Source organism: Harpia harpyja, chromosome 1, assembly GCF_026419915.1.
Source record: "Harpia harpyja isolate bHarHar1 chromosome 1, bHarHar1 primary haplotype, whole genome shotgun sequence".
Taxonomy (NCBI): domain Eukaryota; kingdom Metazoa; phylum Chordata; class Aves; order Accipitriformes; family Accipitridae; genus Harpia; species Harpia harpyja.
The window spans coordinates 12,154,681-12,181,215 of record NC_068940.1 but is presented as its reverse complement, the minus strand read 5'-3'; the positions used below and the strand labels follow the sequence as shown (position 1 = coordinate 12,181,215).

General features: G+C 48.0%; 1 long non-coding RNA gene across 5 annotated transcripts; it reads right to left on the bottom strand.

Moving 5' to 3' along the window:
• On the bottom strand, positions 1-25,632 carry LOC128137108 (uncharacterized). 5 transcript variants are annotated; one of them, XR_008233596.1, is made up of 6 exons: positions 17,803-25,632; positions 17,270-17,625; positions 5,342-5,486; positions 5,077-5,268; positions 2,765-3,045; positions 1-2,090 (listed from the first exon to the last, which is right to left on the bottom strand). It is a non-coding gene; the product is annotated as an uncharacterized LOC128137108 (long non-coding RNA). The 5 variants fall into 5 exon arrangements; XR_008233585.1 differs by having other exon boundaries at positions 17,270-19,222; positions 19,454-25,632; XR_008233572.1 differs by having other exon boundaries at positions 17,270-23,671; positions 23,989-25,632.
• Between the last annotated feature and the right edge of the window lie 903 nt (positions 25,633-26,535).

The following is a 26,535-nucleotide window of genomic DNA, read 5'->3' as shown; positions in this document are numbered from 1 at the left end:
TTTTCACTTAATGATTTTATTTAGTTAAAATTCTTCTATAATGTAGAAAGAGGCACTGGAAGACACTTTGAAGTTGAACGGACATCACAACGCTCTGCCTCTCTGTTTCCATCTTGCATCCACATCCTGTGGTTTCACTTCCACATCCAAGTTGGAAAGAGACAGGACTGAAGTGGAAGATAAACCAGCAGCCCCTCAGCAGAGTTACTCTGATGGGGAGAGAAAGTCGTGGGTGGGATGGAGAGCAGCTCAAAGGACACACAGCTGACCACTGGTGGCTCTGCGTTGCCTGCTGCACCCCTTGATGCTGTGCCACTTCCAGACTTTCACTTTAGCAGGGATCCATGGGCCCTTTTCATCAGCCCTAACTCCCAGCAACTGTCTGTCTTCATGATTTTAGAGCTACTTGCTGGCTCCACAGCTAGTAAAGGAAGCAGCGAGCTGGCTGGAGTGATAGGCAAGTCCCCAATGCCCTCCCATGGGGTGGGACGTGCCCTCTCATCCACTTGCAGAGCTCTCTGGACCAGGAGTAGGAGAAGGGACAAGGTCCTACTCCACGTCCAGCCATGGCAGCTGAGCTCAGCTGGGAGGAGCCTGCAGCCAGCTCCCAGGTTTGACCCCTCCACGTCCAGCAATGGGGATTTCTCAGATGAATGCTCCCACTCTGGAGCTCGCTCCCCTTGGCAGCCATTCAGACCTTGAGTCTAATGACCTTCAGGGCACTATACAAGCCTCATTCATTTTGCTTAACATTCAGTTAACTGATTCCGGGTTTCTCCTGTAATTTACTCTGAGATTGAGGCCTCCGTGGCAAACAGGAATGAGAAATATTCTTAAATTTTTCTGCAGAAGACAGCATGGCAGCAAAATCAATACTGTTACTCCATGCAATCTAAAACAAAAACCAATACTGAAATGTATACAGGAAAACAACCTTAAAATTGATAAACCCAAAACCACTGTCAAGGGTCTGCAAAGAGTTGACTGCCTCTGCTTTTCTCCTTGACAAAGAAAACACTTCAGACACAGAGCGGAGATACAGCAAAGGGCCAAATGAAAATGCTTTTTTTTTTTTGTAAAAACACCTGTTATGCTAAGGATGCAAGAAAAGTTCTTCAATTTCTTTTCTCTCTGAGCAATTGCTAGAGCTGCTGCAGAGATATTTTGCAATTGTGAATACAAAAGGAGGTGGTTTATCTGGCAGTCAAGCTGTCGTTCCCATGATGAAAGAGTCTGAGGACTCTGGCACTGGCATGCACATACCAGCTACTCCCTCGTGTGATCCTCTGTGCTGCAGCTCACCCATTCTCTCTTTTTTTCCATATCAGGACTTCGTCCGAAAGTTTCTGAATGCCTTGCCCGTGGCTTCAGATCCTCTCCCATCACAATGAAGGGACTGCATCAGGGAAAGACAGCCTAGCTAAAGGCTCTTGTCCTAGTTCCTAGGAGAAAGTCAGGGAGGGGAGAGATTTAAGGGATTTAAGGGATTTTTAAGTGTTCCCTGTAATTTGGCAGTTATTAATCATGTTCCAGCTCTCTAAGTGCCTCCAGCTCCTTCATAACTCAGTATGTACCTGCAGAACTCCAAGGATTTCTATGGAGCTGCATAAGATGAAAAGAAAAAATACTGAATGCTTCCCAAAGTACTTCAAAATTAATTGGGTAGATTATGCTGTCGAGGTTTGTTGAGCTTTTCTAATAATCCTGACAATTTACATGGACCAAAACAGGGCAGAGCTGGCTTTCAGAGTCAGCAGGGTTGGAGCACGTTGCATTTCCTCAAAGATAAGAGAGAGAATCATTTCACACTTTGCCTGGATTTGCAGTAATACTGGAGGTATGTGAATCATGATGATAAATGTTGCAATGCACAGCAGACTCCTAATTCAAAGTCTTCTCTTTATGAAGTTTTCCTATCTCTAAGAGAGTATGATGTAGCTCTTGGGTAGATCCCAGATGGTGGAAACCCACTTCAGCACAAACCCCAGCAAGACCTTTGTGGCTGAGACAAGTCCTCTTTTCCCGGACAGATAGCGCAAACACAGCTCAAACATGCTCATCCTCCCTGGGTTGGACCTGGTGAGTGAGACCTGGAAGAAGGAGGACACGAGTACTAAACTTTTTGTGCTGCAGCCACAGAAAAGGACAATCTGTTGCATGGCTAACTCCTATTCACTCGGCCGTTAGTGGTGCATCCATTGGGCTTTCAGCTTTGCAGATTTTCAGTTTGATCCCTGGTAAGGCAAGATAGCATTCAGCACACGTACAGCCTCACCGTTTTGGGGGAACCAGGCAAAACCCTGCACCTTCAAAATCTAGATCTGCATCCATATTTTGTAGCTCTTGCCCAGCCCTGCTTTTCATTAATAGTTTTGGAAAATACCATTACAAGAAGAGGGGAAAATCAGAAGTTTCCTATTCTGCATGACGAAGGTCCCGCTTGGGAAATCACCTACCCCACTGTCCCTGCAAACAATATGCCAAGCATAAACATTTCACCCAGCTGAAAGCAAAAACAGATCCCTCTGCTAAACCTGCAGTTCCAGAGAAACATAAAAAGGCTTAAATGAAATAGAGAGACCAACAATGAACTTCAGCAGCATGACTAGGCACACTGCTGGGGAGCATAGGGGAGCAGAGGTGGAAATGATTTAGCAAGAGTACGTGGTGGGAATTCGAGTGACTCACAGGAGCAGCAGCTTTCGTGATTTCCAACCATCGAAAAATGCCCTTGGTCCCCGCACCACGGTGTGGGGGTACATACCGGAGGTGTCTCAGGTTCCAAGTGGCAGAGGCGACCGTGGGACACCTGGGCACCCCTGGGACTTCTCCCTGCCCCTTCGATTCCCAGGCACAGCAGCAGGACCTGCACATGCTCTGAAGGGCTGCCTGCGTCCCTGCTGCTTCAGGCGGGTCGGCACGGCCGGGGGGAGGCAGGTGCCCCCGCGCGGGGCGGCTCAGGGGTACGCTCTTGTAGGGGTATGTTGGCAAGGGGATCAGGGCCTGTGTGTTGCTGTGAAGACAACTTTGATCTTCTTCCATCTTCTGTAAGAAGTAAGGTGGTGGGAAGGACAGAGAGGGAAGAGGAGATCACAGAGCGTGTAAGCACCCAGAGGTATTGCCCACCACCTGGGAATCCCCCAAACATGGGAGAGAGCTTTCTTTGCCAGAAAGCTCAGCCAGCTGTTTTCCCAAAGGGCTCTTTGGGGCTACAAGTATCTATGCATAACAAGGAGCATCTTTTAGCCTGCTCTGCTTTTTATTAAGGACTTAGTAAGCACTTTCTTAATTCATTTAATGACATCTTTCTTTCATTTCCCAAACCCAGTCACGCACTGAAATCAGACTGACCTCAGTAAACACCAAAAAAAAGAGAGTATCACTCTTTTCATGGAAAAGCTTGGCATTATTTCCCAGTAACAACTGCAGAATCCTTATGGAAGAAGCCAATTAAGCAATAAAGCGCAATAAAGCACAATAAAGTACAGCCTATTACGCTAACATAATAATTCACACCTACAGTATTGCTACTAGAATCACACCTGCAGTGTTACATAAAGCCAAAAGCCAGGAACTATTAAAACAAGCTAGCCATTTTATTATTACAATATAATTTGTGCCTGGGGATATACTGCAGAATTTATAAAATATTGATATGTATTTTTATTCGAGTGTGAACAAAAATCTGAATTTTAAAAGGGAAATGATCGAGTGGTTTAAGAGTAAAATCAGATGGAGCGAGATTCATTTAAAACTATACAAGGCGAAATGCTGACAAGTAGCCAGCGGGGTGAGGGTCTGCAGCAGAAGAGGAAAGGAGTGGATGAGGTGACACCATGGCATCTCGCATCTGCTCTGTGGCCTGCTCTCATGGGGCAGGTACTCAGCTGACCTTAGCTGGCAGACCTCATTGAAGCCAACAGAGCTATTATGTACATAGAGCTAGCTGCTGGGCTAGAAGTAATTTGATGGAAAAAAATTAAGTGCTTAGTCAGAGTATCTAGCATGCATTCCCTTTAAAACATCTCCCAGTGATAACTATCATAATTATACTTCCTTGCTCAGATTGGTTACAGAGGAATTAGGCTGCCATCATCCATTCTTGCTCTGTGGAGAGTTTCAGCTGAGTTGAAGGCATGGGACATGCCACTGCTCAGCTGTGTCAGCAGCAGGTCGCCCCATCCTAAAGCACTCCCAAACAAGGAAGAACTAAAACCAACAGATCCAGAGACAGTAAAGACTCCCTCTCTTATGACACTCCCCAGATCTGCTGTTTTCTTATGCTTATGGCATGAATGGGGCTGGACGTTCCCATTTCAGTTGGTTGCGAATAGAACCAGTTGCAGGATATAAACGAGGGAGTTGAGTGGTGCTCTGGTACTTGGGATATACATTTTCCTTTCAAAATTTTGGCAAGCCAGAGAGCAGATGTAGCCTGCTCCTGCTTTAACACCTGGTGGGTACTGGAGGGCATGGGGGAGCTGCATGCCAGTGTTCATTGTTAGTGCACCTGTAACACCGTGCCTGAAGCCATCCCTGGTATTACAGGCAAAATAAAGGCATTGCCCGTTCCCATGCAATGTCTAAGAAACTGTACTCGTTACTGCCGGCTCCTTTTGCAGGCTGGGACCCTGACTAACAAGCCCCACAGCTTCTGTGTCTCCTCATCGACCTGGTGGCCCGAGGCCGGCCACCTCAGCTCAGCTATCGCACCCTCCTCATGCCTGACCTCCCCTGCGTCCTCCTTCCTGTCTATCTAAAGAGCTGCCCCAGAAATAACCTTCCCCTCCCGCTGCTCTGACCTTGTCCCCGGGTGTCCCTGGGAGGCGACGGGCACACGAGATCTGCTGTGTAAAGGCTGCAGCCACCTTTGCTGGTAACACTTTAACTCTGAGCAGCCAGGCGGGCAGGCGAGAGGTCAGGACAGTCCCTACATCACCTCTGCTGACTGAGTCCATTCCTCCAGAGTGGCTCACCAAGGTCCCTCGTACAGCCAGCCTCCTGTCACCGTTGTAAACCCCGCCAACGTCCATCCCGCCCTTGTCCTAGCCTGCATCCTGGATCCCCCCTAAGTACCTTCGGGCCAATGGCCAGCGATGGGGCTGGCCCGCCAGCAGGCACGGAGGACTGCAGGGGCACTCGACCTCAAGCCATGTCCCTGCACCCTGGGGGGCTCCTCTGAGATCTCCAGATCGTGCCAGTCTCCAGGAGTCCACATGCTAAAAGGTCTGGGGGCCCACCCTCTCCGTGAGGAGCTGAACACAGAACCTGGTGGAAACACCATAAATTACAGCCCACAGAGTTGCTCAGGATTACCGCTAATTAGTTAAAAAAACCTTACCCACTGTGATTTCTATGGAGACTCAGCGGTCCCAGCCTCCACCACTTCAGCAAAGGTGCTGAGAAGTTATCAGCAGCACTTGGCTCGAAACTGGGTTGTCTTGCAACATTTTTCTGAAGTACTCTTTGCTTTGGCCTGTGGATTTCTGCGTGCAAAACAAAAAACAAACCAAAACACACCACAACAAAGAAGATGATAATTTCTAGGAACAAACTAATGGCTTTAGGGATCAAGTTGGGGGAAGGGGGTGAGAAAAAAAGCAGTGGGAGCTGAGGGACTTAAGAAATGCTTGGAGCATGCCCAGAGCTTGTGCTAAAATGAAACAGGGTGAAAATGGGTCAGATCTTTTTTTTTTAAATTTGTATTCTACCTGTTTAAGGGACTCCTTGAAAAGTTGTAACAGCCAAAACTGTGCTTCACAGCTCTGAACACTGAAGGGAAGTAAAAGTAATCTCATCTTTCTCTGCTTTTTTTTGCGAAACGACATCCCTTTGCAAAGGCACAGTGCTGTGCTCTATTCAGTACCCAAGCTGTACTGTTAAACTACCACACATACATACAATTAATTCTAAAACCTAGAAATATAGGGGAAGGGGGGGGGGCACTCTATTTTTTTTAAAGAAGCCATTTCTAAAGATGTGGCAAGGGAAAAAAAAAAAAAGGCAGAAAGACACATTTTATATTAGGACCAGATGTGGAAAGGGGGAAAAAATTAGGTTTGTGCCAACCAGCATCGAGAGGAATATTTTATGTTTCAGCTTCGGAGTTGAATCTGCAGCACGCCACGCCACATGCTGATATCCGTCAGTCTGATGACTACGGCGTATTAGCAGCATAACGCTCCTGCCAGCAGAGAGAAGGGAGTTGGTAAACTAAAAGCAACCTCTTCTCTCCATCTATTACAGTATAACCTTTTGGACAGTTAGTGAAAACCGGTTCAAACTCTGCTGTCGTCCAAACTTCAGACCCGTTGAAAAGCTTGCCTTGGCCCCAGGCCAAAGTCCAGTGTTTCATTACCAGTCTCATGTCTTTCTGTCCCTCGCCTTCCATTATCCACTTATTTTCTTAACTTTTTAGAAAAAAAAAAAATAAAGCATCCTTATAGTACAACAACTATCTTAACAAATTCTGGTACATGTCGTGGACCTCGTTAATTGATTCCACATCCAAAACACAAGACTTTGGGCTATTTTTGTTGTTCAAAGCTGTACATTGGCCAACATCCTCTGCATATAATTAACCCCCTATTTCCATGGAATCTCTGCATTAACTTATTACAGACTTGGCTGGTAATGAACTCCCAGGAGAAGTCCACATACAAACACTGGCCATTGGCTTCGCTGCCCACGTGGATTAAACAAAAATTAATCTCATCTATTTGGTTATTCATTTGGTGTCTTTAAATTGGAGGCGTTTTTCTGCTTCGTTTGATGCACACAAAGAAAGAGGGATCTGGCTACTGAACTTTATCCAGAAACATCCATGTGTGGAGCAGATTAATGGGAACTTTTCATACCCATAATAGCTTTACAGCAGCGAAGTAGAACACGCAGTTCTCCCTGGGTGACTATAATGCTCTGGGAGACAGGGAAAACAAATGTGGCTAGAAGATACTAATGTTTTGCTCATCAAGCACTGTGTAGTTTAGACATCATTAAAATGACATGTTTAGAACTGAACCTGGGAGGAAACTCGGCTACCAGGGGTGGTTTTTTTAATGCTTTTTTTTTTTTTAGTGGAGCACTGAAGCTTTTGGACACTGAAATAAAAAGAAGGATGTGACAGATAGAGATGTCCCAAAGCAGCTGCTGCTATCAAGTGACCATATGCAAAATGGTAAACGGAACTGACAGGCAGGCTAGTAAGGAAAAGCAGTAGCAGCAGGGCTTATCGATTCCCCCTCTACCTGCTTCCCGCTGGAAATGGGGATTTCTAAATAAAGAGAGCAGAACAGCTATTTTTATACCACTTATAACTTAACTGGTAGTGAGAACCTGACTGGAATCCAAGAGAGCAAGGTCCTTCTCTGGGCTTTGCACTGACCACGGATCAGTCACCTTACTGCTGCGTGCCTCAGTTTCCCCATGGGTTAAGCCAGGGTAAGAATAACAACATCCCCTGGAAAATGCTCTGAGAGCTACGAGGGGAGAAGACTTTAAGTGGATAACTCTAAAGGAACTCGCTTCTCCCCTGCCTCCTCCCCACCTCATCAAACTCCTCCTCAAAAAGAGGGTGGCTCTTGGGTTTGGGGGTAACAGTTTTCAACAGCACCCTTCTTCATACCGTATGGGCATCGCTCTGGTCCATCAGGCTCGCACGGAGGTGTCCTGAAGAGGTGTCACAGGGCCTCATGGTCTCTTCTCCCTGCCACGGACACAGAAGCTACTTCTTGGTGTGAATTGACTTTGTCAGGTTAAAAACATCAAGGTCGATCCAGCTGTGCTAAGGAGATTCCTCAACTAGGCCCTTCCAAATTCATGGTCTAACTTTAGTGGACAGTACTAGTCCAATTTCTCGCATGAGGTCCCAGCGTAGCAGATCTGCCCTTCCCGTGAACACCCCTCCCTGCCTCTCACGTGATTTTAGTCCCATTTAGAAAAAACTCATTACTTGGAAAGGTATTTATGCAAATTTTCCATTGGGGGTGGGGGCCCATATGCTGTGAAAGCCCACAGTCCTGCCTAAGTCACCTTCTTGTACAGTACTCTTGTTGTTGTAGGACCTTCTGGAAGAGGAGCAGACCTGGCCACATGCTCCAGGGCCCTCGGGATTTCCCCTGGCCCAGACGAGTGCTCCTTTTCCTGCAAGCCAGGGATGGAGCTCCTCAGAGATCGGGACCTTGAATCCACCCAGGGGGTGGCCTGAGCAGCCTGGAGGACCATCCGCAGTGCAGCCCGTCCCTCACACATCCCTGGCTGCCAGCCAGGGTCAGCGCAGGACAAAACCTCTGCCTTTTGCTGCAACGCCGTCATTTCCAGCCTGAGCTTTTCAGGCTCACATGGTACTCACTCAGGTGATTAAAGGTTGGGGCAGCAATTCCCTGCCTACCGGCACCCAAGCCAGCTGGATTAAACCTCACTGGCGTCTGCCTACTGTCTCCCTGCCGCCTCAACATCCCACTGGTGTGGTGAGTTACATCAGTGGGAAAGCAGCTGGGGTTCACCGGTGTATGGCAAGAAGCAAAAATGGTCAACGTGCCACCTCTGCAAATGGCACGGCCCCCACAACACAGGGAGCAGGCGTGGGTGAAGCCCCTTAGGGAAGAGGGGGCTACCTGCCCCGCACCCCCAGCCTTGCTGGAGGGGAGCGGCAGGAGCCCTGTACCCCTATAATACCTATTATTTCAGATGTATCTGAACAGAAACCGTTAAAAACTGCTGAAGGGCCCAGGAAAAAGGGGTTTAGAGAGAGTGCTCACAGCCGTGGCCTTAAGTGCTCTTCATCTGAAAACCACCAGCCGAGCCCTGGCTCACACTGCCATGAGTCTCATGGCGATGCCTCCAGGGTGGTATGTCCTGGGGTGCCACTGTCACTCGTCTCCTGCAGATTGAAAGATGAGCGACAGGACCATGACTGGGCATCCCATGCCTTCTGCGAGGTTTTCGGGCTGGGCAGAGAATGGGCAGGCTTTGTTCATCCCATGGAGGCCTCTGTCCGCTTCTGACGGCCTGCCACAACCCACTGGCCAGCATCTCCTGCCAAACAAGCAGAAGAGCAGAAAGCAAAGGGTGTCCAGAAAATGGAAATCAGGCTTGAGGGCGTAACACAAAAGCCAGTGGGGACGTGGCTGAGACCCACCCACTTCTTCAAAGCAGCTTTGCAAGTTCCTTTGCCACCATTATTTAACCAGTCGACCAGTTCATCTAGTCGGCAAGCATCTCCACTCCAGTCCTCCATGCAGTTGCTGCAGGGACATCAGCGCTGCTCAGGTGCACCCCAGCCAGCTGGAAACGCACTGGGTCAGGTACAGAGGCCATGCAAATGGGCAGCAAGGCACAGGGATGGACTAACCGTTCTCCAACAGAGCTGCCCCGCTCGCCTTTTTCCAGATGCAGGGTGTCTCTGGCCGGGTAACAGAAAGCGGAGCACAGCTACGACCAGCCTAGGGCACAGCAAGAAGAGGAAGCAAAGCAGAAGTGGCAATTATGTTTACTGCATCTAAGCCAACGTTTGAAGGACACTGCTGTCGTTGACTGTAAATAGTGCAAGATGGTTTCTGCAGGCAAACAAATCATTTGGACGTGTCCAGGCCCGTGTTCATTACCAGCCTGGAGATGAAGTTGGTGGGATTCTTATGGTGCTGAATTACTTGGCTCATTACAAGCACACATTCTCACGTATGAGTTTTTGCACCCAAGTGCAAAAAACAGTGTGTAAGAATTGTGACTTCAAGAGCAGGATTGTGTCTAATCTAGCAGTCTTACTTTCTTTCACAGTTCCCACGAAAACAACGGTGCAATTGCCCTTTATTCAATATTTACTAATGCTTCTAAAATACTGGGAAGAACTTCGCTAATCATCCGTTTCCTTACACTTCGCAAAGGAGCTGAAATAAACCCTTAAAAATTACAAGATGTGCGACAACTAGCAGAGGTTTGTAGGCAGCACCAGTTAAATAATCAGCCAGCAGATTACGGCACAAAAACCTTTTCAAAGGGAACTCGATAGCAGACCATTGCCAAGGATGCGATGAATGAAAATTGCAAGTTGTCTCTGAGGAAGAATTTCGCTGCCACTGAAGTCAATGAGACCCTAGGGGAGAGATTTAAGGAATTCACTTCTCATTCAGCCTGAAGTCTTCTCAAAGCAGCTTGGATATCTACACCGATATCCAAAGCCTCCAGATCAAGCACCCAGAATTCAGACCACCCACAGCTCTCACACACATGTTCAGGCCCCCCAGCAGAGCCAAGGGAAGCCCGGTGGATCCTGAGTTTCCCGTTTCTCTGCTTCTCATATTTCCTGACCTTGTGGAAACTACCCTTAGCACAGGAGGGAGCTGTAGGCTGGAAAGGAAGACGAGAGGAGAAAGCAACTGCTCTTCAGCTCATCCGACCACCCTATGAGCCCATGCAGCTTTACAAGGAAGAAGATGAACCTTGGGGAACCCGTGGCGCAGGTGATTGCCTGGTGACAGTGGTGACAATCTGCCACAGAGGGGTCAGAGATCCCCCACGCGGATGAATCTTGCCCCTGGCAGGTCCCTCAGAAGAGAAATCACACGTTGGAGGGAGGTCGAGCTGCAGGTTGCTCCATGGTGGGGTGCAGTACATCTTCCTTGCCTCCATCTTCCTAGCAATCCAGTAAAGAGTGAGCCAATGGAAACAGTGACCTGGCAGCAGACTGGAAACCCTGGAATTTCAAATGCTTCCCTGCAGTTTCAAACTTGATGGCAACCATCACACTCCAAATCAGGCATCCCATGACCCTCATCCATTTTTATCTTTACTCTCCCTACGGTGCTCTGGATGAAAGATACCAATCCATCTGTAATCACACACAAAATAATGCTACAAAAAGTCATGATAAGCTTCTAGGACCCAGTAATTTCTATAAATCACATTCACTGTTTAAATTCAGGGAAGAAAAAAAGAAAACTGAAAGAAAATCTACAGTAAAAGCAGATGATGCTGTATCAGGCAAGACTAGAACTTCCCGATTTATCAGAGCAGTGTCAGCTGGGGTTTTAAAACCCAACCTCTACATGTCAAAAATATAAAATTTACAGCACAGCCAGGTTTCCAAAGGCTTATCCACGCAGTTGCAAGCCTTATGTAGACATGAGGAAGTTCCATCAGCTCAACAAATAACATGATTTTAAAGTGAGTTATTCAGGCCAGCTCTGTGAACGTGTATTTCATTTTCATTTGATTTTGGTTTAGCTTAAAATTGACTTCAAGATCGATTATTCTGGTTTCAAAGCAAGCTGTCCACCCAGGGCTTTGTAACAATTTTAAACTTTGCTTTCAGTCATGGAAAGCAACTTTCCCACAGAGCATAGGACAGGACAAGTTTTAATTCACACCTTTGTTTATTTGAGAATTCCTGTCTGGAGCTATTCTTATTTTAGACTAAAAACACTCATGCAGGGACTCAAGTAACAAGAGAGTTTGAGCCCATGTAATTATTCCCAAACATTTTGTGTGTACGCCAGCTTTGTATCACAACACCCGCTCTATATGCCAGTTCTGCTGTAATGACATAACTCACTGTAATAGATTATTTGGGGATTAAAAACAAAACAAACAGGTATTATAAGGAAAAACTATTGCCACATGAGGGCATGCTTCATCTCTTTCAAAAGCTTGCCTTTTCGTCTCAGATATTTAAGGCAAGTTACATTTTAAGACCCAGTTTTAGCAAAAGGAAAACTCAGGTTTTAATTATGATTTGCTAGGTTTCTTACGTACCAGTTAAGTGCAAAATTATCACAAACTTTGAAAAGAAATACTCTTTGCTCCCGTCTGTGGATGTACTATTTCCCTGTGCTGACAGCAGCATACGCTTTGGTCTTAGGGCAGAGGAGATGAGCTATCTGGAATCTCAATGCATAATACTCGGGTTTTGTACCATTTGGTACAAAATAACCACAGGACACAAAAATCAAACACAAAGCTACAAAAGAGAGAAATTTCACCTTTTGTTCAATGGGAACAGTTTCCTGGTCAACCGGCCACACCAAGGTAAAGGGTGGCATCTCTTACTGTGCTCTTGCAAAAGAAGGGCAGGGTAGTGGGGTTCCCTGGGCTTCCCCAGCTCTAGTGCACTGCTGGGTCCATCTCTTCCCAGGAATGACAACTCCTGTGTCCACGCACCCCCCGTGTCCTCAGATCACGAGATCGCTGCCAAACCTGCAGTATACCTTTGTGGCGACTCCTCAAATCACATGGTAACCCCAATGAAGTCCACATGTCCCCCACAGAGTCCATCTTTTAGGCAAAACTGCCACTGTCAGGCTTTCAGAGCCTACCAGGTCATTTGTGGTAAGAGCCCAGGAATGAATTAGGTCTGCAGATGGTACCGATGGGCAGCAAGAGGTTAATCTCTCCACCCAGAGAGCTGCACCAGAGCGGGAAGGATTCTCAAGGCCACAAACTTTCTCTGGTCCTCAGAGGAGGATTTTGGACCCATGGTAGAGTGATTAACTAGGAAACAACTGCATCCAAGCCTTTGAGTCACTAGAAGTAATTTTTCTTCTAGTGAGTCAGAGTATCTGCACATCCTTGCTGCCTGAAACCCGAGTACTTAAACACGCAATATCACACTTGAGTATCACGTCTGTATCATGGAAATTATTCTCCAAAATGTTAGGTTTCACCCAGCTCTAGCCAATATCCACGGATGCTCAACATGCTACAGGACCTGGCCTCAGGGTGATTTGCTAAAATCAAACTGGAGGGTGTTTTCCCAAGCTCCAGAAGAGCAGGGTCACATGCCATGTTTCAGATGCCTGCCGCTCGCCTGACCTGGGCTCAGCAGACCCTGCCAGAGGAGCACCAGCTCCCGAAGCCTTTGTCCTTGGCTGATCCAGGGAACCAGGAGGCTGCAGGGGCTCTAGCCCTGACAGCACCAGGCTGCACAATTTTGGCAGTCTGGGCTTGTGCTGACTAAGACCTTTGCACTGACGATAAGAGCCAGCTCACGGGGGAATCTTTCTTCAGCTTCTCCCTTTATCCCAGAGATGTAAATCCACTACGTGTGTCTTTCACCACCGCACCCATGCTCCAAGATGATTTCATCTTGCCATGGAAAAGACAGACAAAACACAAATGCTCCGATGCTTGTGGAAACAGGTGCAGTAAAAGCCATAGGCAGAGGGGTAAATAAGTTGAGAGACAGGCTTTTAATCCAATAACCTGAACAATATTGAATTCCCACATATTTTTGTTGTTGTAAACATGTTTCGATTATAAAATTAAAAGATGCCAGGCTTTATGTTCTCACTGTAAAATATCATAGGAAAATGCACTGTGGTATTGGATGGAAGCATCACCAGTAATCTGTGCTAACAGTGACTAAAATTTTGCTCTTTCTTCTGTGATTTTACCAAGAGTAGTTTTGAATTTATGCCTCAGCAAATAAGTAACTGGATATTCATAAGCATCCACGGAGCCAGATACTTGTGCCCCTGGACAAGCAGACCCGAAGAAACAAGAACCCCGAATACCCACTTGCGGTTTAAGGAGGGATCAAGTTCCTCCCTAACTCCCTTGCCAGGCCATAAACTACTTTTTTTGTGCACGTCCTGGCTTCCCCGCCAGCTTTTGCACCACAGCCTGAACCCATCCATCCCCTTCAGGCCACCATGGCCCCACCGAGCCCTGCAGCTCCCAGCAGGGCAGCAGCCGGCCGCTGCTGCCCGCTCGCTCCTGCCTGCTGCCCCTTCTCCGAGGGCTTTGCCCAGCCACCCTGCCACTGGGACCTGGAAGGGCCGCACTGCAGTCTGCTGACGGGGCAGAAATGGCAGCTGGATCCCTCTGCGCCCGCCAGAAATAAAAGCGAGGGCAGGGAGATGACCAGGCGGTCATCTGCTGAGCGCTGGGGGAGAGGAGAGGTCCCTGCTCGCCTGCCTGGCCCCCAGCACACGCAGCAGCAATGTTATCTGCACCTCTGAGCGTCCCAGGCTCGCCTGGCGCCGGGAGATAAAGGAATCATGTTGTATCTTTAAAGAGGGACGGGGGTGCGGGAGAGGCGGCCTGTGGCCCCATCTTGGACCTGGCAGGAAAAGGTCAGCGAGCAGGCGGGAGCAAGCGGCCGCAGGAAGATGGGACGGCCGAGTCACGCACGGCGAAGACCAGCCTGGCACGGGCACTGCCGCCCGGCCGGGGCGGCGGGACAGCTGTCCCACGGCTCCTCGGCCAAAGGACGGACTACGTGCAGGGACAAGCTCCAGCGCCCGAGGAACAACCTTCCTGCCGAGCAGAAAGAGAGGGGGGTGCAGAGAGCGGGGTGAGAGAGACTGTCAGCCCGAAGAGCGCTCGGGGAGGGGAATTTGGTAAGACAGAGCTGGGCAAAGGAAAATAAAAAAAGAACAAGGTAAAAATAAAGAGAGCGAAGTAAAAATAAATATGTAAAAAATAAATGGAACGGGATGAAGTAAAATAAAATAAATACATTTTAAATGTAAAATAACATGTGCTGGGGAGGGGGAAGGAAAACCAGCCGCTTTCTCACTGGCTCCCCTGCCGCAGCAGCATGGTCCTGTCCCCGGTCACGGAAGGACGAGGGTGGGTCTCACGGGGCTTTATCCCTGGAGGAAGACCACCCAACAGACGGCCCCCGCCGCTCGGACAGCGGGGGAGCTGGCCACCACCCGCGGCGGCCGAGGAGGCTGCCCCTCGCCCAGGCGGGCGGCCAAGGGGCCTCCCGGGTGCCATCTCGCCCTGACTCACAGACGGCCATTTCGCAGGTGGCTCTGGCTGGGAGTCAACAGGAACCTGGACTGGGGCGGCTCACGGGCCACAGCAGACTTCCCGGCAGAGCCGGTGCCACGGGCGCTCCCAGGAAAACGCAGGAACGGATTGTTGTGGCAGAGGAGGGAAAAGCGCTTCCTTGTTCAGTTCATGCCCTCCCGGATTAGGCAGGAGGAGGACACCTGACATCTCCTGCCCGGCCAGGTGGCCTGTGCAGGTCCCTGCAGGAGACTGCTACCCAGCATGAAATCTCCAGGGAACACAACGGGGCGCAGGAGACGTCCTCTTTCCTGGGCCCGCGATGTCTGAGGCATCAGTTGTCTCACCAGCTTCCCCGAAAGGCCCTGGTAGGACATGCACAGCAGGGGCAGGCTGCAAAATCTACAAGCCCTTGATTTCATCCGGGCTTAGGTGGCATTTCTGACCAGCCACTGCTTCAGCGGGTGGCACTCTAGGTTGTGGGCCAGCACGTGCGCTTGGAGATCTCTCTGCCAAAACTTGCTGTTATTTCACATCACTGCAAGCGTTGCCTGTCTGGGAGGATTCCCTGATGGCTGGGAGGAAAGGAAACAACAACCTCCCAAAAGCTTAAAAGGCAAAACCTCAGCAGCAGTCAGGTACTGAGGTTCCTTTGGCACCACTGAAAATCCCATCCTAAGTCCTCAGGCCCAGCACAGGCAGATTATACAAGCTCACCTGCCTGTACACAGGCACCACTGTCACTAGGACTTTCGCCCCATTTGCAACAATAAGTCTATTTATAAATCATCAGCCTCTTGTTCCAGCTCCACCACCAGTGCTTGCAGCATCGAGGAGCGAGTGCTCGCTAAGCGAGCCCCTGGGGCTGCGAGGCTGCCCCTCACCGCTCACCCCCCCTCCTGCTGGGAGCCAGCCCGACAAAAAGCCTGCCCATCCCAAAGAGGCTCCTTCTGCTGCTCCACCGACCGTCCGCAGCCTCGGTGGCATCAGCCACTCTCATGAAGCCGCCGGGCTTCGCGTGGCCGCAGCCGAGGTGCGAGCACGCGTTTTGCTTGCCTGATGGCTGGTAACCTGCGGTAGAGAGGCGGTGAACAGCTGGGTTGAGAAAGCCACTGCTGCTTGCCAAGTGTACGTGGTCATCATAAAAATAAAATGCTAGGCTTTCCATGGAGTAAGAGCTAAGCACGAGCTCCCACTTCAGCCCAGAGACAACCATGCCTGCTTCCCTCTCTGTGGAGGAGAATTCCTCTTTGACCAGAGAAGAAAACAGGGAACAGGCATAAGGAAAACAGCACATGGCAGCAATCATGGGAGAGTGGCAAACAGCCATCCTAATTGGTGGTCACAAAGCTGTCCAGCAGCTGCAGAGAGAGAGGAGCAGGGGGAAATGAGCCAGAGGGAGATGGAGCGGAGGAGGAGGGGAGGAAGCTTTAAAGATGAGCAGATTGAGGGCAGCCTCTCAAACAAGTCAAAACTCACTGAGACATGGCCACGACTCCCTATTTAGCAGGAGGCATCTGTGAATGAATAAAAAGGAATAAAACCTGGACAACTAGGAAGTCGAAGTCAATCGGATTCATACATATTTAACAGGGACATTCATCTGAATAGAGGCCTGGCTGTAGTGCGCTGGAAACAAGTCACACTGCCTGGGAGGCTCACACAGAAAACCTCACTCCTGGCCAGCACAGGACAGTAAGGCGGGGGACTGCTCGCTGTGCTTGGGGAAAAAGCAGCCCCGATGTGAACGGAGGAGAAGATGAAGGAGCGGGTGTGATGCCAGGGAAAGGGCATCGCCCACGTGGGTGAGATGCCGGGGAAAGGGCATGCTCTCTGGACCCCGACCCAGGGAGGGCAGGAGAGACCACGCTCCATTTCGCAGCTGAAACTCCACTCCTGGCACACGCTGCAGGGGACAAGCAGGGCTGCTGCCTGTGAAGCTGGAGCAGCCAGGCTGCAGCCCAGCAGACAGTGTGGTTGCCCAGGCTAGGATAGCCCCAGGAAAAAGCTTTAGCTCTCATTTTCTGGTCCAGAGCTCCTTCTCTCAGTGCAGCAGCATGGCTTCGACAAGAAGCCCCAGAAACTTGGAGGAACGTGTGCCAGGATCGTGACTGAGGTCAGGAGGATGAGGGATGGAGAGATCACAACTCCTTTAGTCTCTACAGTGGCCTGGATCCAGGTACGGACCTGGGCTGTAAACCTATTGCCACACATCGCCGTGGGCCCTTTCAGACCTGGATTAGTGGGATTCAAGTCTAAAAGAACCATGCCCCATCAAACCACATTGCTTCTGCTCCACCTCTGCCTGGGCGCTGGCTGAACCGATGCCCTTGTGCAGGGCTCTGCATTGGCATGTCCTGTATCAGAGTTGCTCCACAGGCAGCCCTCAGCAACCCTTGGCATTTGATGCGAACCCCATTAGTACAGAAATGGGAAACCCACTTGGGTACTACTGGCTTGGGAAGCAACATCATGGGATTCCCCCTGCCTATTGTCCTACATTGGCACGCCTATGAAACACAAAAACAATTCCTACCAAGACAAGTTTCCTCTCTGTCCGGCACAGCCTGTCGTAGGAGTTCTGCAACCCAGGCTATGTCCTCACTGACACCTGCTCAACCTCAGACTCCTCCAGGGGTTTGCACAAGCACAACTGGCTGAACTTTCCAACGAGGCAGAGGAACACAGGCACTCTCATCCCACAGGAATTGCTACGTCTCTGTTGACATGGAGGCTGCTAGATGGTGTTTCCAGAGCAGATTTCCCTCTCTCCTAGATGTGGAGGCTCTCCCTTGGGGCAGAAGCAATGGCTTCAGTCCACCCTGTCACCTGCGGCAAGCATCAGCCAGACAAGGAGAGACTTTTATCTGGCAGATGGGAAGCAGGCCGTAGCTGAAAAAAAAAAAGGGGAGCACACCTACAGCACATGACAGTAGTACGTGATATGTTCCAGAGATACGTGAAAATGACGGTTATGAAAGAATCAGGAGGGGAAGGGAAAGGGAAAAAAAAAAAAAGTCTTTTGGCCCATGTCCAGGGGGAAAGGTTCATTTCTGTCATCAGACTTACTGGTTCAGCCTAGGGAGAAATGCAAACAGCATCAGGTCCTCCCTTCCCAGAGAGAGAAAGCAGGGTCAAAGGCAGCACTACCTTTCCTCTCCCTGTGCGTGCCACCTGCCTCAGCCTGACCTGAGGCGGGAGGTTGTCCTGAACTGCCATTGTGGCCGGGTTTAAGGAGAACAGCAGTAGTCTGGTGATCGCTGCATCATGTGGGGAATCAGAAGTACTTTTGCCTCAGGCACCACGGTAAGCTCAGTAGGAACCAGTTTTCATGCATCAGATATATTACATGGATGCCACACATCCCATTTGGCAACTCCCTCAAGTATTGAAAGCTTCTGGACAAAGGGACTCCAAACTCTCTGGATCTGGCACAGCACTCGCCGGGCTTGAATTTAGACTTACATTCTTGGCCGGCAGCCCTGAGTGCTGGGAAGGAAGCATCCTTATCCCCCCCTCTCCTCCCTCCCTCCTTCCCCCTCCTGCCCCCAGACAGAAGGCGTATTGGATCGCTCCTCTCCGCGGGTGAGGGAGTGCTCTTCTTCTGGAATAACATCCTCTGCATGAGGAGCTCCGCTGGTCCTGCTTTTCTCCATCCACCAGGAAAAAATCTCTGCTGGAATGCTGTTCTGCTGGAATCAAAACGCATCACAAAATCCAGCTGATTTCACCAGGATTTCCCTTAAGAAGAAAATCAGGAAAACAAAGAGTTCCAGTGGTGTTGGAACATTTTTCAGCATGTTTGAAATGCAACATAGCTGCTTTTTTTTTTTATTATTTCAAAACTACTTTCATTTTAATTTTGTGTCTGTTTCTATTGCATTAGGTAAGCTACAAAACTCAAAATCAAAACTTCCAATTGATCCAAAACAAAACAAAAAGTTGGGAGTGAAAAAACAGAAGGTTTTAAAATTTGCCAAATCAAATTCCGAAAAGTAAAAATCCTCTACAAAACAGAACCTAAATCTCAATTTTCACCCTTTGTACAAATGTTAAACATTATGTGAATACAATTCTCAACCTGTGAAATCTCCTGGTGTAGATAAGCCTTTAGTACTAGGTACGATGGGAAAAGCACTGTATTGTGTAAAAAGCTGTTATAAAAGTGTTATAACTCCAGTAAGGGGTTCTACCAGAACAGCATCTAAAATTTTTAAAGTTATATATTTTATCACCAATAAAATTATACAGCCATGGGACAAGCTATCTGTACATCAGGATTTACAGATTTAGGAATTATATAATCCTAAATGATACTTCCCAGCATCAATCCTCTAGAACACGTGACTTTTCAAAACAGGGAAACAACTTCAGCATCTTATTAACTCTCTCCTTGTGTGCATGCATGCAGCTCCATTGGTCTTACAGGTGTAAATTAGGGCAGGATTTGGTCCATGACATCCATAGCTGAAAAGAACAATTGCAAATCCTGAAAGGAGAGGGGAAAAAGACAAAAGAAACCTAAAACAATTAGTGAGATTAGAGACAAAAGAAAAATAATAATGTCGACAAAAGCAATGCTGTATGTTAACTTGACCCTAAATAAAACCTTAGATACCAGCTAGTAGGTACTCTGTTGAAATCACTGAACTGAACACTAAAATAAAGCCACTTTGGAGGGGGCAGCAGCTTTAAACCTACAGAAAGCAGCTTTACATACCAACCGCAGGCAGCAAGTAAAGAACACTGTGTTTAAGCAGAAATTGCAGGAAGTGTGGGGGTGGCAATAGCCATTTGCCACGCTAGACTTTAGTGGAGGACACTGCAACCATTCCTGTGGCTGGTCCTGGGAAATCTCCATGCCGTGGCAAGATACACCACCAAGGCGCACCCTGCTTTCCAAGGGCTTGGCAGCTGGGCTTAGGATGAGCCTCCTGGAATCGTCAGGGACTGAAACAGAATTAGAAGAGCCAGAAATGAAAGGTGAGATCTTGGACCAAATACAATAGATCTTGGATGCCGTACAAAAGTTACAGAGATCAGATGTCACCCAGTGATTAGGGGAAGATGGGATAACATCAAAGAGAAGGTAGGCCAGCTATGTTAAGAGGAAGAAGACTCCTTCGATTATAGCCCAGACCTGTGACTCAGAAGACCTAGTTTATACCCTTGGCAAAGCTGAAAACTTCCTGTGACATCTTAAGCAAACCAGTTTGCTCCTCGATACAACAGGATAATAATTTATACAGTCCAGAGCTTTAAATTAACTGAAGTTCATAGAGTGCTTGGAGCTCTCGAGGTGATAAGTGCTCTTACCTTAAAATACAGCAACAAAACCCTGCCGTCCATCCACTAGGCACCGTGGGAACGCTCCCAGTAGGGTACCACACACAGCCAGCTCCCACTGATATAAAACATGCTTTAGTGCTTGCTACTTGGTGCCATTGACAATAAGGTGCCAGCACACTGCTTCCTCCTTTGCTTCCTATCCGTTATAACTAGCTATATCCCACCACATTCTTCATGAATGGAAACTATTCATATCGTTATACTAGGTATAGCCAAGTAAGCAGGAAAAAACAGAAGATTTGCTAGCAGATGCTAGGGGAAGAGAGGAGGTGATAGCGATCAGCAGCTTTGGCAGCTATGTAAATGGTACCAGGCATGGCAATTTCATTAAACACCTCCCTGTCAAGAAAGCCAGAACCATTGGGATTCATATTTAGAGAAGGCTTTCCAACATGCTGTTGGCTCTTATCTTGACCCAGCATTGCATATGCTATTTGTCACAGGCCATGACAGAAATTATATCAGCATCAGCAGCAACCAGAATAGCAGAATTTTCTGCATGGAAGAAAAGAAAAAAAAAAAAAAATATCAAAAAAACACCAGTGTTTACCATGAATAATGTCAGTTGTTCTTCAGTTTCCACCTTCCAGTTGGAGTTATTTGGCTGTGACCTGATGAAAGCACTTTCAGAATATCGGCTGGAAGAAGGACAGCATCCAGATGTATTTGACAGGAGTAAAAACCTATGTAAGCCCTACGTTTCTTGTGTAAAAGTCACCATCCCAAAATAGCTTGTGATCTAGTTATTTTTATTTAGAGAAGAGCCTGTGCCTTGAGTTTGGATCCAAGTCTAAATTCCACTAGAGTTTCAGGCTGTTGTTAAGGTAGGATGCTCCATTCTGGCCCAGTTCAGAAACAGGATGACCAGTAAGTTAGGAATCTTGTTTAGAGCCAGACTCAGACATTAGGGTGGCCCATTTTAACATGTTTGTGTCATGTTATGACAATAAACAGTAAATCAGCAGCTTTACAGGAAAGGGCAGGTTTTTTCCTTGATGAAGGGAGAATTTTAAAACTATGTGCTCATTTCCATGTTTCAGAAAGGCTGCAGGTTGTTTCTGGGATGCTGGGAAGACTCCCGAGTCCTCAGAGGGGACCATTCAATAATGGAAAGCACATTTCGCTACCTGAAAATCATAGTAGTGGGTACTATCAGCTCTCTGTGTTGAAGCACTACCAACACACAGACATGTTTACCACTAGGCCACACACAATGTTACAGCTTGCTCCATTTTGCCTGTGCATGCATCAAGGATTCTTCAACAATTCTGTATTTTTGGATCTGGAAACCCTGTAGGAACTTCAGGATCTCTTAAAAACCACCTGCACATTTTCTTCCCGCTTCCTGCCATTTCTGAATGATCCCTTGAGCACAAGAGCTTTCTTCTTTGCCCCAACTGGATACTCTTAAAGATTTTTTTATAACTTGCTGGTTCAGCTTTAACCACAGTGGTACTAACATAGTAATTAATACCAATTTCTTGTAAATGCTCTGTTAGTAAATTTGGATAATAATGATCTCTTAGTTACCTGGGTTTCTACCACACTGTGTACCCATCCTAGAGCTCTTGCTTACACAGGAGGCCGACACAGCTCCAAATACTCCATTTTAGTTGCTCATGTAACAAACAAGTACTTCACACGTATTTTACACACGTGCTTGGCACAAAATATCCAAGCACATATTCACACAAAACAGGAGTAATATAGTCTATTCCAGTCGATGTATCCAGTCTCACACACGTGCCTTACCTATCTTCAGACCTGTAGGAGGCAATGCAGGAACTGTCTGGGGCTGTGGACATGTTCTGGGAGAAAGGCTGCAGCAGCCTTCTCTCCTCTCCATCCTTTCTAAAACCCAGGGTAAGGTTGTGCTAGTAAACAGCTCTCTCTTAAAGGTAAAGCAATGTCAGCTGGGTTAACACTACCTTCGTCAGCACTTAAAACTATCTGAGAGGCTTCACCTGACAGATTAAGAAGACCTTGGACCACCTTTTCTAATAGCAGAGCAAGGAGTACAGGCGGCATCAGCAGAGGATTCGTAGCAAGCATCTGGAATGGCTGTAAGATCTCCAGTCAGCTCAGCTGTTTGAAAATAAATGTCTGTCTGCAGGCTCATGGAACTGAGCTGGTACATCTTCAGACATCCCTTGCATAAATGTCTTGTACACTCAAAGAGATTTATGATAAACACTTGCTCTTTCCTTAACCTCCAAAACCTTTTCCACCTGCTGAATAACACAAGATTCTTTCCCCTCACCCAGCGTGTTCAACATCTATATAAAGCCTCTAGAGAAGATTCGGTGGCACCATGGACTGACTCGTCAGCAGTACACATATAACACCCATCTCTACATCATCTTCACCTCCCATGCAAATAACACCATTACCCAGCTCTTCAAGGGCTTGGCTGAGATCAGCAAATGAATGAAGAGCAGTTGGCCGAAGCTGAATCGTCGCAAGAGCCTGGGCTGATGATGGTATAGGAAAGTATTTTACATTTCCATAATGTCATCCATTCCCCATCACCGGCATTAAGACTAATAGAAGATTTAATGTTCATCTGAACTCATTCATCCTGGAAACCCCAATAACTGTTGCTGCAAAAGCCTCAATCCTTCAGCACTATTTCTGATCAGATTACTTGCTAGACTGAACTCAGTCCTTATGCTTAATTTCTACAACCTAGCGAATTTAGAAATGATACCCCATACAAGAATGCTTCAGTCCATTTATTCAGCAGTACAAGACCACCAAACAAGCTTGAGCTCTGTTACTTGCTCTGCTGAAATTCAAGGCTTTGCCCTTATGTTCAAAGCCTTCATGACCTTAGCAAAAATTGGTTTAAGGACATCCACACTTCTAGTATTATACTGAAATCTGACAGTTACATTGCTCTGTAACAAAATAAATACCCAATCTGAAGGGTGTGTGCACCAGGGACAGAGATTGCCTACTGCCTAGGAACTCCTGATCACCTGCGGGAGACAACCATAAATTTCAAAAGTGTGGAACAAAAGAGAAACTCCAGTTTTCCAACCCAGCTTTCCTGTCTCTATTCTAACCATACCAAAACCACCAGTACAAACAAGTAGTCCATGACTGACAGACAGGATGAAGTCTGAATTCCAAGGGTACACTTCAGTGGGGGTTCTCTGGTGCCTGATAAAAGGTGAGCTGAAGTGGCAGCACCTTGATGCTTCTAGCACAAACAGGCTCTCTTGTGTACCCATCTGCCTCTCTCTTTCAACCTTATAGGAATTTCACTTTCAGATCTATATTTTTTTGCCAAATTAACTGACCAACAGACTCGCGCTTTGGGGGAGGTGGGGAGGTAGGGCACATGGAATCACATACACAGACAGACATACACACAGAGCACAAATTCAGAGGCATTGTTTTACTAGGAAACAGTTACTGGCAAAAGTACCCTATGTAAAAAATAGGAGAGCAAAAGAGAGAGAGGAATGTCAAAGATGCCTTGTGTTCATTTTCATGAGCTCATAAAGTAATTGGAGGCAGATACATAAAGGTATCCAGAAACATGTGAGGAGTCATTGGTTTCCAAGACACCAGTGACTGTCAGGGACTCAGAACCCGGAGAGAATCACAAAAACATTTTCAAATGACAAATGAGTCACTAATGATAATCAGATCTGAAATAAATTTATTTCCTCCTAAACCAAACACAAACACAAAAGCTGCTTTTCAGTTATATGGGATGCAAAACAAGTCAAAAAGTCTAGAAGATACCACTGAACTACACCTGAATCTATGTCCATAACTCACTGCTACACAAGGAGGGGCCCTTGTTTTAAGGTTGCATTTCCACGTTACTTTTTAATATCCTGACCACTGGTCAGTTGCAATATATCTGTTTAAATTGCTTGCCAAGGAAAGTAGAACAGAGGTACCTCAATAGGGGAACCAACCAGCTGTGTATCTAGACAATATTCAGAAAAAATGCTCTGATGATACAGAATCCTCATGATGCATCCAGCATTGCATGAACCCCCCAGCTGGTTTTGCCTGGAAGGAAAAAAATGTGTGTATGAGCAGGGATGCTCTTCAGAGACACTAAAACAGGTTTATAATAGTCCATCCTGTTTGCTTCAGCACCAAAATAAGACCTGAAGGATACATGTCAGGTATTTATTGCTGACAACAACTGGCAATAACTGTGCATTTGAAATGCCAGTCGGACAACTTTTCAAAGGGCTAAAAGGTGCGCGAAGGTTGAAAAGCTTGGAAGTCTTGCCAAGGATGATAAAACTTTGCTGAATTTGTTAAACTTATGTTCACATGAAATTTTCACCACAACAACTGTTCAACTTGACATCTGCCTAAATTTGTACAGACCTTTGGGCTAATCTGACAAGAAGTAAGTGACCAAGCAAACCATCAGAAGAGAAACCTGGAATCACCGAAGAGGCCCACTTGAAGCCTACGCCATGGTGGGGTTGTATCTCTTCAGGCTCTTCCAGTGGTTGATTCTAGCAGCAACATTTGGGTTGGCACACTGTGCCAGTGAGTCAGCATTTTTAAGTTACAACTGAGAAAACAAGCAAAAAAACAACCAAAACCAAATCTATGCTGGTTTAATTATTTTGTAAGGCAGCTAGCATCATCATAAAAGTGCCTAAATTCTAGTGCAAACCAACCTCGTCCCCATTCTCTCCCAAAACTCTCTCTTCTTTTCTTAAACTGACAATTCAGAAAACAGCCAGGGTGCTGCTTCTTTCTGCCTAGTATCCTCTGCCCTGCTTGCACATGTGCTTATCCAGTAACAGGCATCAATAGTGAAATGGGATTACGTTCCACTGGTTTAGAGCATGAGCACAGCCCTGGGTGGGGCTGCTGGAGGATCAACTCTTAATAAGGTGTCCAATTTATAATCTAGCAGGGCGAGGAGCAACTGGCTTTCAGAATGAATAGCTCTTCTGTGTTACCATCTCCTGAGGCTCGTTGCCTGGCCAGCCCGCCTCATCCTTTTCTCTCTCTCTCACACAGATGTTACTCTTTTCACTAACTTTTTTGCTGTTTCCCAGACTGGAAATATAAAGAGGAAGGAAGACAAGAAGTATCCACCCGTATGTGGTCGGACACCGCAAACTGTGGCAAAATGAACAATCTGCTAGCTTAATAGGAAATAAACCCCTGGCATTTACTTATTCCAAGAAGGTTTCATTTCAACCTAGGACCCTGCTCCCAGGGACGGCCTTTGTGCCAAGAGGTGCCTTTATAAGGAATGTTCAGCGCAACAACCCCAGATCTGTGGGACACCAGGCGGCACGCACAGCCTGCAGCCGCTGGGGCGAGGGGGAACGGCCAAACGCCGTGGAGGACAGGAGATAAGCAAAGGGATGCGATTCCCAGACTGATGCTCTCTCTGGCTTTGCCTTAAACCTCTTCTGTTAAATGACGTCTGGTCACTCTGCCGAGGAGCGCGAAGTCAATAAACCGATCCCGTTGAACAGCCAGATCGGCTCCCTCGGACGTTATTTGCGACACACGCATCCCCGAAATACCACAACCGCCTCATCTGCCGCGTCGACGTTTTTTCCCCCCGGAACAATACGGCCACAAGCATCGTCCTCACGGGTAGCCGGGCCGCATCCGACAGAGGCCGGCCGGCCTGCAGGCCAAGAGCACCAAAACCGGGAGGGGGGGGGGGGCTGCAGCAGCCGGGGGGGGGCAGCGGGCCGTGCCAGCCCGCGGCGGGGCGGGGCGGGGCGGGGCGGGGCGGGGCGGGGCGGGGCGGGGCGGGCGGCCCGGCCCCCTCCCGGCGCAGCGCACGGCGCAGCACCCCCTGGCGGCGCGCAGGAAGAAGAAGAAGAAGGCGGCGGCGGCGGCGGGGTCCGCCCGCCCGGCCGCGGTCCGGCCTCGCAGAGCCTGGGCCGGATCCTGTCTGACGGGAACACCTGCCGCGGCAGCAGCAGGCCAGGACGGGCCTTGAAACGGAAGCAAGTTACGTCTGTCACGACCCTAAGCAGCGGTTTAAAGAAGCGTCGTGACGAACCGTGCAGGTCGGAGGCGATCAGACCCGCCGATGAAGGAGTAGCCGTCCTTCGCCGCAGAAAGACCAGCGGGAAGACGGGGCGTAGCGGTTCTGCAAAGACTGGCAGCACAGTCGAGCATCTCTCTCTCTTCTTCAGTCTCCGAAGCGGTTCTCTGGCCAAAGATTCACCCCGCCCCAGGAGACTTGTCGCAGAGCCTCCCGTACCTCCAGCAGATACATTTAATAGATTTACTTTCTGTGGTAATCATCTAATCCAACCTCTCGCAAAGCATAAATCTGTAGCACGCTGCATTCAGGAATGACTGCTCCTCGGGACCTATAGTCCTCCCTTCTTTCTGTCTCTGTGCTGGCACTGCATTCTGTAGAATGACTCTTTCCCATCTGCAGCACTTAAAAAAAAAACCCTTAAATACAACTCCACCTGAAAACTTTCC